Here is a 14,185-nt window from a genome sequence, read left to right as displayed (position 1 = left end):
GGCATCATGGGAGAGGGCAAGCCACAGCCGCGGGGCATCACGGGAAAAAGGCCAAGCCCCAGCCCCGGGGCATTATGGGATGGGGTCGGGCTGGCTTGGTCCCTGTCATGGCGGAGGTCGGGGGGTCGCAGGGCCCCCAGTGTGTGTCTCCAGACTGGAAGAAGGGAGGGTGAGATGGGGTCAGTCTGTCCATAGCTTGTTGTCAGTTATTATTTGTGTCGCTGTAGGAGCTAGAAGCCCGCGCCCTGGCCCAGGAGCCCACTGTGCTAGGTGCTGTACACCTCAGAACAGCAACATGCTCCGGGCCCCACATAGGTGCCCGGGCCCAGACATTCTTTAGTCTCTGTAGCACCTCCCTTAGTAGGTGCTTGGGCCGTTGAGTCCTGCAGTTCACGCCCAGGCTAAATCCCCACGGACTTCAGTATGCATGGGTAGATTTGAGCATATTGTATGCTGAGGTTTTGTCTACCAGGAATATTCGCATTTCCCACTATTGCAGCTCCACCAATGGTAATCGCTGTAATGGGCGCTCCAGTGTAGACTCGCCATTGGCACTTTAATCACCTTATCACGTATCCTACTCAGAGCAGGTCTACAGGACACATTAGTTAAAAAGCTGGTGGCCCATGGACACTAGCACTCCCATCATTGCTACCACCAGCAGGCCTGTATCAGTGGTAGGGCAACTAGGGAAGGTCTTAGAACATAAGAACGACCATACAGAGTCAGACCAAAGGTCAATCTAGCCCAGTGTCCTGTCTTCTCACAGTGCCAATGCCAGGTGCCCCAGAGGGAATGAACAAACAGGTAATCATCAAGTGATCCATCCCCTGTCACCTGTTCCCAGCTTCTGGCAAACAGAGGCGAGGGACACCTGCCCATCCTGGCTAACAGCCATTGATGGACCTATCCTCCATGAACTTGTCTAGTTTTTTTTTTAACCCTGTTATAGTCTTGGCCTTCACAACATCCTCTGGCAAAGAATTCCGCAGACTGTGCGTTGTGTGAAAAAATACTTCCTTTAGTTCGTTTTAAGCCTGCTGCCTATTAATTTCATTTGGTCACCCCTAGTTCTTGTGTTATGAGAAAGAGTAAATAACACTTTCTTATTTACTTTCTCCACACCAGTCATGATTTTATAGACCTCAATCATATCCCCCCTTATTCATCTCTTTTCCAAGCTGAAAAATCCCAGTCTTATCCCCATCTCCTCATACGGAAGCCATTCCATACCCCTAATCATTTTTGTTGCCCTTTTCTGAACGTTTTCCAAGTCCAATATATCTTTTTTGAGATGGGGTGATCACATGTGCACGCAGTATTCAAGATGTGGGCATACCATGAATTTATATAGCAGCAATCTGATATTTTCTGTCTTACTATCTATCCCTTTCTTAATAATTCCCAATAAGAAAATTGCTAGGGTAAACATAACTTCAGTGACTTCAGTGCAGAACAACATACAAAGTGAGGGTAGAATTTGGCCCTTAATTTGATCAAATCTCTTGATTCATAAATTGATGCAACTATTTGATGCTATCTTGAACTAAGTAATACTGAATAACTACTAAATAAACACTTAATGCATTATTGCAATTGTATTTTTAAGAGTAAAATTAAATATCCTTTTTTCTTAGGAAGAACTCTATGGCTTTTGGGACACTTTAATGTTTGTAGTTAATTTTAACTTCACCACATCTCTGAGATATACAATCATTATACCCAATTTATAGGTGGGGAAACTGAGGCAAACAGGCTTACTCAACTCACAAAGTTAGTTGCTTAGTTGTTCCAGACCTGTTGTCTGACCAATAGACAATGTTGCTTTCCCAGTTAAAGGGCCATTAATGACTGTAGGCACATCAGCCACTCTCAAGTTTATTGGGGTAGCTATACAACAAAGCTCCTGCAAAAAGATTCTCACTCCTGTGCACGAGTCATTAGTGGCCACTTTTCCTAATTCCCTATGGTGTTCTGCACAACTGAGGTTAGGCTGCAGGATATTTTGAAAGATCTGAAGCTTCCTCTTCTTCTGTTTTGTCATAATCTGAAGATGAATGTTTTTGCAACAATTATTTTCTGCTTGTGACCTGACCCTGCATCATTATGCAGGGCTTTCTTCTTTTTCTGATCAAGTTCATTCCTGTTACCGTAGAACCTCAGAGAAACAAACACCAGAGTTACGAACTGACCAGTCAACCACATACCTCATTTGAATTGGAAGTATGCAATCAGGCAGCAGAGGCAAAAAAAACAAATACTGTACAGCACAGTACTTTGTTAAATGTAAACTACTAAAAAAAGTTGTTTTAAAAGAAAATGGACAAGGTAAGGAAACTGTTTCTGTGCTTGTTTCATTTAAATTAAGATGGTTAAAAACAGCATTTTTTTCTGCAAAGTAAAATTTTAAAGCTGTATTAAGTCAATGCTCAGTTGTAAGCTTTTGAAAGAACAACCATAATGATTTGTTTGGAGTTTTGAACATTTCAGAGTTACAAACACCCAAGGTGTTTTGCAGTGTTTCTTGCATGCAGCCACCAGGGGCTTTTCTTGTGGCCACAGCCTCCTGGGCTGTGATTTGCGGGGGTGGGAGGGAGAGTAGTGCCACTCCTCGCCCCCATTTCTCTGGATGCACTGCCTTGGTATTTGGTTGCTGGGGCCGCCAACAGGGGTTGGGCTCTGCCCCCATCTGGCGTCAGCTAGGGCACAATGCTATAGGTGCAGGGAGCTGGTGAGTTCCCTTCCTTTCCAGGGCCGGTAGGACTCAGGCTTTAGACTTCAGTGCTGGGGTGGGGGGCAGCAAACTCTGGTCATGAGGCTTTGGGCTGCGGCTCTGGGCTCTGGCTGCATGACTGCAGACACCAGGCTCCAGCCACACAGCTTTGGGATCTGTCCCTGGGCTCTGGCCATGGGGCTTCGGGCTCTGGTCACAGGGCTTCAGGCTCCAGCCTCCTACTGCCTCCCTCAGCCAACCACCGCCATCTCCCCTGGCCCCCACTGCCTCCCCTGACCCTCCATCCAGCTTAATTTGTCCCCAGGCTTGCCAGGGCAGAGTAAGTCTGTTGTGAAAAATTTCAGAGTAACAGGCGTGTTAGTCTGTATTCGCAAAAAGAAAAGGAGTACTTGTGGCACCTTAGAGACTAACCAATTTATTTGAGCATAAGCATCCGATGAAGTGAGCTGTAGCTCACGAAAGCTTATGCTCAGATAAATTGGTTAGTCTCTAAGGTGCCACAAGTACTCCTTTTCTTGTTGTGAAAAAGTGATACTTATGTTTGTTAATATCACTTTTTCACAACAGATTTACTAGCTAGTAATAAATAAATTACAATGATTTGGATGTGTTTGTGTGTGTATTTATTTGATTTTCCTAAAGTTAATTAAATATTTTAGGAGAAAGTATGAGAGCAGCCACCAGCAAGAGTTGGTGGCCCCACACTGAAGTCACCAAAAAAATTTGTCCTGAGAACCCCTTGCTATCTTTATGACCACCAGAGGGCGCATTGAATTTTGTAAATAGCACATCAGAATGCTTACAGCGCCATCAACAATATCTGAATAACATAACTTCCAGTTGTAACTTTTGTGTGCGAATTCTTAAATTTTGGAGAGGTTTCAGCTCTCATACTGGAGACTGAAATATTTCCATAGACTAGGTACAGTATGGGCAGCAGCAGTGCCAGCTTCTTCACATTGTCCTTTGTCAACATGCTGCACACCTGATCTGGACAGACCACATGTAAAGTCCCTATGGTCTTGTCAGGCTTTGACTTCTCTGCTGAGACTGCCAGCAAGAGGACTAATTAGTGCCAGCTGTGTTTGAGTTTTGTTAGGCAAACAACTGTCTGCCTGTAACTGTATCAAGACCACAAAATGGATGGTTCTCTATTTTAAAAAACAGCCCTCCATTGGTAACAACTGTCAGTCACTACTAATTTAGGGTGGATTTGAATTTACTTCTTATTGTGTGACAGTTTCCTTGAGTCATCCTGCTCCCTAGAAATTCATTATTCTGTTAAGGACACGGTCTCTTCAGTGCACCCCACTCTACCTGAAACCCCAGAGCAGTTTACTTGCTACAACTGTATCACTTGGTTAGCCCTCTAATACAGTGTTCTGTTAAAATGTGTATAATCCTACTTTATTTCCTTCTATAAGCAGAGGGAGGAAAGTTGATACACATTGACATTTGTGGATTTTTTTGGTACCTTTTATCATTCTGGGTTTTTTCCGGGTTTGATGCAATTGGTAACAAGTCTATGCGTTTCCTTTAAATTAGGTCTAAGGAAGGATCCTGGTTCTTTTTATGCTTAGTTTTCACATTTGGGAAAGAAGATCAACGATGACTTAAGATATGGTTCTACTTTGGAAAGTGACTGTAAAAATGACATTGGGGGACACCATCCTTTTTACCTCTCAGTGATTCTATATTGCATGTGCTCATTTTACAATCACTTTCTAATGGCAGATTTCTAAGTCAGCTTTGGATCTGAATTAAATCTGTGGTTTTGTCTCCCTCCACCCCTTCTTGTGTGTGTATAATGGTTGTGTAGGCTGAAATCTGCCCTCCTCTTGAAGACAATGTGGTTGCACAGGTGATCTTCACTCATACCAGTGCACTGACACCAATTGGGTTTACATATGTCTAATGCATTGGCACTTAGTGAACAAATCTGATGATGCACAAGGAGAAATGGAATCCAGCTAACTCTCCTGTAACTGTATTGACTCTGCAGAGTTAACCTGAGCAAAAAGCAATCACATCTTGGGTGAAATCCTGACCCCAATGAAGTCAAGGGGAGTTGTGCCATTGAGTTCAATGGAGCAAGGATTTGTCACCTTACTGTTAGTCCCTAAAGCACATGGAACTCTGAAGACGTGCATGGAGCAGGTCTGTTGAGTAAAAAGTGCCACTTTTATACCTTTCAGAAGAGAACCACACTTTAAACACCTCATCAGGATGGCCCTATTGCTGAAGCAATATCTGCTATCTTTATTTTTATTTTTCAGTTCAATTCCCTAGATTGACTGTATGGAATTAGCATCTATATCTGCTTCCCCTGTGAAGCACATCTTTATGTCCTATGTATGTGACTAGTGCTGTAGATGTTAATGTTCACATTAGTATTCTATATAATAATGGATGTTGAGAAATGTGGTTATCCAGCTGAACAACGTAATCTTGGAGGTTTTGAACAGTTCTTCTTTTATACATAACTCTGGAACACTGTTCGGCACTTTTTCTGTTTGAAATAGTGAAGACATCTATCATCACATGTGCTGTAATGATAAAGACTTACATTTACATAGCACATTTCATCTGGAAGGATCCTAAAGTGCTTTATATTCTTTTTATTCATCTCTGTCATTGAAATCTGCCACTTCTGAAGAGAAACTAGAGAGCTGTCTAACACATCATGTTATACTGTATTATCAGCTCTCTCATGATTAATATTTTCTTAAGTGTTTTACCAGGGTTTCTCTGAACTTACAGGAACTGTGACACTGACAGGCCTTTTTTTTTTTTTTTTAATCACGCTGCTTTTTACTCGTTAGGTGTTGGCTAAAGCAAGCAGCACTGTCTTACTAAGTGTGGGACCAGATAATTTAGTAAACTAAGATTTTTTTTTCCCCAAAGATGTACACATACATCCAATCCACAAGTAAATTGTATAGAACAACAGATAAACACAAAGAACACAGAAAAATAAAACTTCTTCCTGCACAAAATAAAGGCAAAGTCTACCCAGACTAAAACAGGAACAAAAATAAAAAAAACCAGCACACATTCGACTTGAAAAGCAGGTTCCAAACAGCACACTTTGGAGTATATAGCACAGACAAACCAGGCACAATAATAATATTTACCTCCTTCACAGATGTGCTGGTAGATTAAGTTATTTAATTATTATGAAGTGATTCTCACATGGAAGGTAAGATAGGTCACAAAATATTGTAGATTTCAACAAATTTTATGAAACTTGATTTTAAAAAAATTCATCAAATTTAAAAATATCACTGCCTATGTGCCCTTGGGCAAGTCACTTAGCCTGTCTGTGCCACCATTTCCCATCTGTAAAATGGGGGTGATGATAAGCTTTCCGAGCTCACAGGGGTGTTGAGGATAAATACATTAAAGAACGTAAAGTGTTTTAAGATCTACTGATGAAAAGTGCTGTATAAGAGCTAAGTGATAGTATTAGTACCTGAAAGAAGTGCAAAAAGAAAACAGCATTACTTTTTAAAATAGTTCAGTTCTACCCATCTAATCTCTTATTTAATAGCACAACAAACTGTTTCATTTTTAACAATATGATTTTTAACTTAAGTGTCCTTGTAAAACTATATTTCTATGCATCAGAGCAAAAGATACTAAGATTCCATCAAGCCATTTCATCAAGAGCAATTCAGTAGCACTGTTACTTAAGTGCAAATCTTGGCCTGGCTGTGTGTGTGTTTTGGCAAAGTCAACACATTTCTTTATGCTAGGGTGAAGTTGAGGAAACTTGTTGGATGGGGTCAGACACTTTCCTGGCTACATCTTTTAATTTTTGTAAGGTACTTGCACTAATTTAGAACTGGATAAGGTTCATACTGATATCCATACTTTTGAGGAAGACATTAATGTGAGATAATTTTCCTATTGAATATGCCACATGAAGGACTCTTAACTAGCCTGCCAAATGTTGCAATGTCTACTATCTTTTTAGTAGGGAAAAGCTTCCTGCCAGTAAGATCTATTACCAGTGAATAGCCTCCCAAGGGAAGTGGTGGAAGACCCATTATGGCAGACTTTTAAAATCAGAATGGACAAAATCCTAAACAAAAAAAATAGTAGAATTACGCAAATACAGGATTGCATCTCAAACATCTATAATTCTGTTTTCACTTGAGTCATGATCCCAAGTGATTCTAATACTGACCAAAACATACTCCAACTGTGTTTAAACCACCAGTTGTCCTCATTTTACAGGCAAGAAAACTGAAAGAGAAATTGTGACAAGTCTATGAAGAAGCTGCAAACTGAACCTAGGTCTCCTGACCACCTTGTCCTGTGCCTTTACCAAGGCAGGTAAGTAACATTATCCCATATAACTGATGGAACAACACCAAAATTAAGTAACTTTCCCAAGGCTTCACTGAGAGTCGGTAGCTGGGCTGGAATTAGGAGGTCCTGGCTCTCAGTCCAAACCATTGGACTGTGCTGCCTTCCTGAATACTTCTCTGGTAGGGGCCTAATCCTGTTGCTGTTACTCACATGAGTTTCCTCCCTGACTTAGCTACAGATAAAGATGAGAATGTTGTCCTTGACAAACTTATTTTAAAGCAAACATTGTTTCCACTCTGTAATAGAAAAGTTTAACAAGTCAAGTAGACAGATGGTTTTGATGCTAAATAAAAACAAGTCAAATAAGCCTAAAATAAACTCCATTCTGGTCTAGCAGAACATTAGCCTTTAAATAAATACTAAGGAGCCTGGGAATATTAGTCCCTTTCTCTGTACAGTGGATGGCATTACAGGTTATATTTATCAAACTCAAATCCCTAAAATAGCAGGGGAGCGGGATAGTGATGTCAGCTGTTCTTCAGACACAAATCAGGTTGTTTTAAATGTCTTAGTCTGAGCTGAAAAACTACATGTGTGTCTGACAGTTTATTACACTGCATGGTACCTCCGCTCTTAATTCACTGCTCAGTTTATTAATCTGGTTGAGCAAACTTCACAGAAATACTTCATTTTGTTTTGCAGCTTTAAATGAATGGGTATGAATGAGTCTTGGACTTTGAGGTGGGAGGATTCAATCCAGCCACAGTAACCGGGGGGAATACACTTTGCTCCAATTTTTGTGCATTTTAGAATTGTAAGCAAATGTTATTTAGTAAGGGTCTAACCTTCCCTTGAGAGTAAAATATAGGACATCAGGGGGCACATTTGCCAGTACAGTCAGGGGGTTTACATGGAGAGCCACCAGCAGGAACACTGATCAGCAGGGATCCTAAGTTTTTTCCATGATTAAAAAAAACCCAAAATTCTCTGATTTTAAAAAAAGCATAACAGTTGGCTTTTTTCTGCAAGTAAAATGAAACGCTGAACTTTAGTTTCCTTAGCCACAAAATATATATAGGTATAAATTGAACACTATTTTATTGATATATTTACAATTTTTAAGCAAGTTCAAAGTCTACCAGTTCCATCAATCATTATATTAAAATTAATAGAATGATCCAGTCACAGTGCATTGTTTCTTTGCTGTTGTCAATGGCCCTGCTGTTTCAACCTCTTGTTTTAGTTTATTTGCATGTTTTATGTTTAGCACTTTCCATGTATTCTACAATTGTCTGCCTTTGAATGTAATCTAATGCCTTGCTGCATATAGTAAGAACAGCACATTACCATCAATGTGAAATTTGTTCTTGCCAAACTCAGTGACATGGTATTTAGGCATGATTTTTAAAGTTTTCAGCATCTTTTCATAACTTTAATTACGTCTGGAGGCTGAAGTGAAATTTGAGATGCATTAAAACACAAACCCCTATACGCTGTTGAGGAACCTCTATATGCTGGAAGCAGTTTATCGGAGTATGTTTAGCTGTGAACATTTAAAGCACATTCAAAAAATCAACCTCAAGAAGGGGAGGGTGTGCTCATTGAATAAGTGACACTGGTACTTTCAGTAAACTTTAGTTAATGTTTTTCATTTTTTTGCAATATGTAAAAACTAAAGATTCTCTGTACAAATGCAGTTTCCGCGATTTTCTGTGGCAAATGGATTTCTAGGATCTCTGCTGATCAGTGAAAACAATGAGGAGTCTGGTTCTTAAAGGCTAACAGATTTATTTGGGCATAAGCTTTTGTGGGTAAAAAACCCACTTCTTCAGATCCATGGAGTGAAAATTACAGATAGTGGCACATGAAGAGAAGGGAGTTACCTTACAAGTGGAGAACCAGTGTTGACAAGGCCAATTCAGTCAGGGTGCTGATCAGTGAGTGAAACTAATTGTTTCTTCCATGCCATGAAAATGATCTGGTTCTTTCTTTTGTAGCAGCCCAATAATCCTCCAGAACAGAAAATGACAATAATATTTTTAAAGGGGTAAAGCACCTGTCATCCTGCAGGATTGTATGAATCGAAAGAGATCAGCAACATTTAGTTACTATATAAGGCTGTGTGTATTCTCCCCTTGGTCTCTGTGCAAGCCTCAGATCTGATGTGGACCGAGGGGAGCATGAACTGAAAACTTATTATGGCCCAAGGACCATACTTAAACTTGGAACTAGGCCCTCTCCTCCAAATGAGTTTGATGCCCCTTCTCTAATATCAAACTAGTAGACAACCCATTTTGGAATTCATGCCCTGTCATCCAGAAGCTAACCAGAAAATAGCCAAAGTAGTTTTTGAGTAAGTTTTTAAGCAAATTTGTTCTTATGTTGAAAATCTGCAAGCATAATTTCAGCCTCTAGCAGTTTTAAAGTGAGTTTTAAAACCCTCAAGATGTACACCAGTTGAAATATCGACAGCCCTCTAGTGCAACAGTAATACTGTTAATTTCATAGTAAAAAGGTTCCTTTTGAGTTGCCAGTGAGCTGTTAATGTACCATCAATTTTGTCGCTCTCACTTGAATCATCTGGGAATCTGAGTTTAAGTGCCACCTTTGATTTCTCCCTGTACATTGTTTTGCTGTTTGCACATTCAGCTGCTTATATATTGCAGAGACAGCCTCTTGCAGATAAATGTTCATGCAGAAATTTGTCATACCTGGAAGATCCAAATCACAGCACAACTGTTATTTTAAACTACAAAGGACAAGATTTTCAGAAGTGACTAGCAGTTGTGGGTGCCTAACTTGAACACCTAACAAGGCTGATTTTTCAGAGGATAGATGATCAGTGCCTTCTGAAAATCTGGATCCATTAAGGTGTCTCAGGTTGAGTACCCAAAAACAGAAGCAACCAAAATCACAAGTCTTTTTTAAAAAAATCTTATCTAGGCCCTTTTAATACAGTGATTGTTTTCAGACCTATGTGTCTTTTGGAATACATTATTAAAAGAAAATAAATTGTTGCCACTGTTGTAGAAAAGTGTAGTGAATCTCTTAGAAAAGACTGAATAGGTTACTCAGTATTACCCCGTATTTGGTACTGATTTGTAAGAAATATAATAATTTGCCCATTATCAATAGTATCGAACAATTAAATCTCAAAGAACTTACTAAAATATGGACCAGTTCAGAATCCAGCTATTAACTTTACATACATCCTTGGTGATATTCCCTTCCAATACTCTTTCTGATCATACTGCTTTTATTCAAGGAACATCTGCAGTCAGCAACATTAAAAAGGTCACAGTACATGAAAAGCATGTCTTTGATCCCTATGAAAGATGTAGAAACAAAGGAAATTAAATACAACCTACTTTGTAGAACCAGAGTCCTATTTTGACAATCTGTCTGGAGTTACTGACTTTTAGTTCTTTTAAGAAAATCTAATGGGGTGGGGGGGCAAGGCATTTTCATCCTAAATTGGATATTTTAATCACTGTTTGTTATGACTATTGTGAAAATGTTTTCTCATTAGCTGAGGACACATTGTAGAAAAGGTTTTAATCAATGAATAAAGGTTCCCCCATGGTTATTCTGCATATCAAGTCAATGTCTCCATTTTGGTGTCCAGTCTGTTAACAAAGGCCTGATTGTTAAATTAGGAGTAGATCAATTTAAATCATGGGATTTATACTGGTCTAAAACTGGTCAAAGTGAGAGGAAAATCAAGACTTTGAATATTTTTGTTTTTGAAACTGTCCAGCTCCATGGGGCTGATTCAAGGATTGTTATTTTTATCTAAGGATAATTGTGAAAAGATCAAATTCAATCACTTTCTTCAAAAAGATCAGAACTGAGGAATTGGTGTCTGCACATTTTGAATGTGTTCATCACTGTCATATTTAGGTGCTATATGTATATGCTTTATAATTATAATTTTTAGGGGGAAGGCACCAGGCGGGAGAGGGATAGCTCAGTGGTTTGAGCATTGGTCTGCTAAACCCAGGGTTGTGAGTTCAATCCTTGAGGGGGCCATTTAGGGATCTGGGGCAAAAATTGGGCATTGGTCCTGCTTTGAGCAGGGGGTTGGACGAGATGACCTCCTGAGGTCCCTTCCAATCCTGATAGTCTATGATTCTGTGACTGGAAGTCAGGAGACCAGAGTTCTATTCTTTGTGCTGTCACTGACTTTGACTTTGTAAATTGGGAATAGTAATGTTTATCATAGGGAATCTGTGAGGCTTCATTAATAATTGCTTGTAAAACCATGTTACATCTTCAGAAGAAAGATACTATAAAAATGCAAAGTACTATTAGAAATAACACTTCTTTTATTTGTCTTCAAGGACCCTGTTTTTGTGATAGATGTAGCTATGTTTTCTGCATAGAGTGCTTAAAAATATAAGAAGTCAGTTAGCCTGCCTGTCAAGCTGCTGATGGTAGCGCTTTGAGGAGATTGAAAATGGAGGATCTTGCAGAAGAAAAAACATGTTGACTTCTCTTTTGTGGAGACTTTATATTTGTTGTTTCCCTTACTCTAAATAAAAGTATACATTTTATTCTCTGTCCGTGGGGTAACATAATTTTTTTTGTGCCCCACCTTATTTACGTTGCTTTCTTAAGTGGGGTCATGGCAATGTGTTATGATCATTTGTGGCTGCTAAATAAGATGACTTTATGTTAAGGGCTGTCTGTTATTTGGTACTTCATGTCTATCATCCTATACAGCTCAATATACAATACACTTTATCCCATATTTCAGCAGTAATCCTGTGAAGGATCATACATTATGATACAAATGTATGCATTTGTCTTCTGTATGATTTTGTACCATGAATAACATTGTAGGGAACTATCCCTTAAAAATAAGCCTTGTCATGCATGAATTCTGAAATAGAGGTGGTCACTATGTCCCTTAAAGTGAGGTGGGAGGGTGTGTGACATGGAATCATCCGACGAACATGAATGTGGTCCTCAAAAATCTAGGACAGACACAGTATTGCCCATGCCAGCTGTTCAAAAATTGAGTCAAGCTCCAAAAAAAGGTTTTGTTTTTTTTTTTTTTTTTAAATAATAAATTTGAGGGAGGTTGTTTCTTTGTGTGTGGTTTAATGTGTTGTTTTGCCTTCTGGTGTTTGAGCCGTTAGGTTTCATGCTTTCCAGCTTTACTTCACAACCATGCCCGCTATAAACTTAGAAAAAATAAAAGTATCACAAAACTTGCAACCTTGTGCTCTGGGTGTCCCTAAACCTCTAACTGCCAGAAGCATTGGGCACTGGCCACTGTCAGAGATAGGATTTTGGGCTTGATGGACCATTGGTCAGACCCATTATTGCCGTTCTTATGCACAAAGCACAAGAGCTGGCAATGCGAAGGCCATAAGGTGCCTGAAGTATGGTTTATGGGTAGGGTGACCAGACATCCTGTATTTAAGCCCTCCTGCAGGTGTCCTGACTTTTTCTTAAAAACTGGCAAATTGTCCCATATTTTCTGTATGGATAGGTCCTGCTGCTGGCCAGATCCCTGCTCGCCAGCCATCCGCCTACCAGCGGTGGGCAGGGAGAGGTGGGGGTGTCCAGTGGCTGACGATGGGGGTGGGTGTGCAAGGCTGGTGGCAGGGCGAAGATGCAGTGCGGGGGGCCAGCTGCTCCCCCTGCTGGTCTGTCAGCGCAGCCCCTGCTGCATGCTGGCTCTCGGCCAGCTGCACCCTATCCTGTTTCTGGCCAGCACTGGCTGCGCGTTGTGAGCTACAGTGGCTGGTGAGAGTGGGCAGGGGCCGGTTACGTGTCGCCTCTGCTGCTTACCCATCAGCCCTGTACATGCTCCCCCTCTTGCTGTCTTCTACCTGCTTTGCCCCTTTGCTCTCCCAGCCCAACTGCTTCTCCATCCACTCCCAGTGCTGTGTGGAGAACCAGCCCCTGGTTCAAGTGGTTAGTTCACCAACAGCCTGGCTGGCAGGCTCCTTCCTTCCCCCACTGCCTCTGGCTGGGCTGGTGCGCTGGAAAACCCTAAGACATTCCCGGCCTGCACAGTGCTGCCACAGGGACATCTCTCCACCCCTCAGCTAAGCTCCGGAGTTGGGGAGGGGTGGGGGTTAAGCGTAAGCAGTTTCCAGCCTGTCTATAACAGCCCCCTGGGCAGGGGCTTAGCACCCTCCTCACCTCCCCAGCCCTGGGCACTGACCCCAGGGCACGCAGGGCTGCTCTGTCCCCTAGGCACCCTCCTCTGCTGAGCCACCTCTCTGGCCAAGTTCACTGAAGCCCCTGCAATCAGGTTCCCTGGGCCATGGTGCACAATGCATCCTTAGGGCTTAACCCCTTCCTGCCCATGCTGTAGCTGGGGAGGGCCGAGTTATGTTGGTGGCCAGTAGCAGCTTGGAGATGTTAGCTGCTTTTTGACACTGTGGGGGCAGGAAGGGACAAGCTGTGTCCAGCCACACTGGCGGGAGAAGAGATGAGCTCTGCAAAGATGGGCCAAGTAATTCTCCCTTCCTCTCCCCCCCGAAGTAGCTCCTGTCCCTTCCCTCCCATACAGTGCCCAAAGGCAGCTGCTGACCACATTCTAGGGCAGGGGTAGCTAATCTGATCCTGAGAAGGAGCCAGAATTTACCAATGTACATTGCCAAAGAGCCACAGTAATATGTCAGCAGCCCCATATCATCTCCACTCCCAGTGCCTCCCACCCACTTGCAGCCCCGCTGATCAGTGCTTCCGATCATCTGTTTCGTGGCATGCAGGAGGCTCTGGGGAGCGGGGAGGAGCGAGGGCATGGCAGCCTCAGGGGAGAGGGCAGGAAGGGGTGGAGTGGGGGCAGGGCCTGTGGGAGATCCAGGCGTTGAGCAGTGAGAACCCCTCTCCCCCCCCGGCACATTGGAAAGTTGGCACCTGTAGCTCCAGCCCCAGAGTCGGTGCCTATACAAGGAGCCGCATATTAATTTCTGAAGAGCTGCATGTGGCTCCGGAGCCACAGGTTGGCCACCCCTGAACTAGGGTGAACCCTGGCAAAAATCTGGGGAGGGAGGGCAAGTGACCTTGTGTCATTCCCCCCCCGCCACGTTGTTGTCTTGGGAAGATGTGGTGCAAGGTACCAGGAGAGGTGGGTCCAGCCTGGGGCCTAGCTAGGCGTGGAGGGTGGAGAGCGCT

General features: G+C 42.1%; 1 long non-coding RNA gene across 1 annotated transcript; it reads left to right on the top strand.

The window, feature by feature from the left end:
- The first annotated feature begins 65 nt into the window (after nt 1–65).
- Nucleotides 66–12,514, top strand: LOC122463074. Its single transcript, XR_006286054.1, has 3 exons — nt 66–179; nt 2,156–2,328; nt 6,974–12,514. It is a non-coding gene; the product is annotated as an uncharacterized LOC122463074 (long non-coding RNA).
- The last annotated feature ends 1,671 nt before the right edge of the window (nt 12,515–14,185 follow it).

This window comes from Chelonia mydas, chromosome 15, assembly GCF_015237465.2.
Source record: "Chelonia mydas isolate rCheMyd1 chromosome 15, rCheMyd1.pri.v2, whole genome shotgun sequence".
NCBI classification, from domain to species: domain Eukaryota; kingdom Metazoa; phylum Chordata; order Testudines; family Cheloniidae; genus Chelonia; species Chelonia mydas.
The sequence above is the reverse complement of the archived record's forward strand: the minus strand, read 5'-3'. Positions and strand labels throughout refer to the sequence as shown.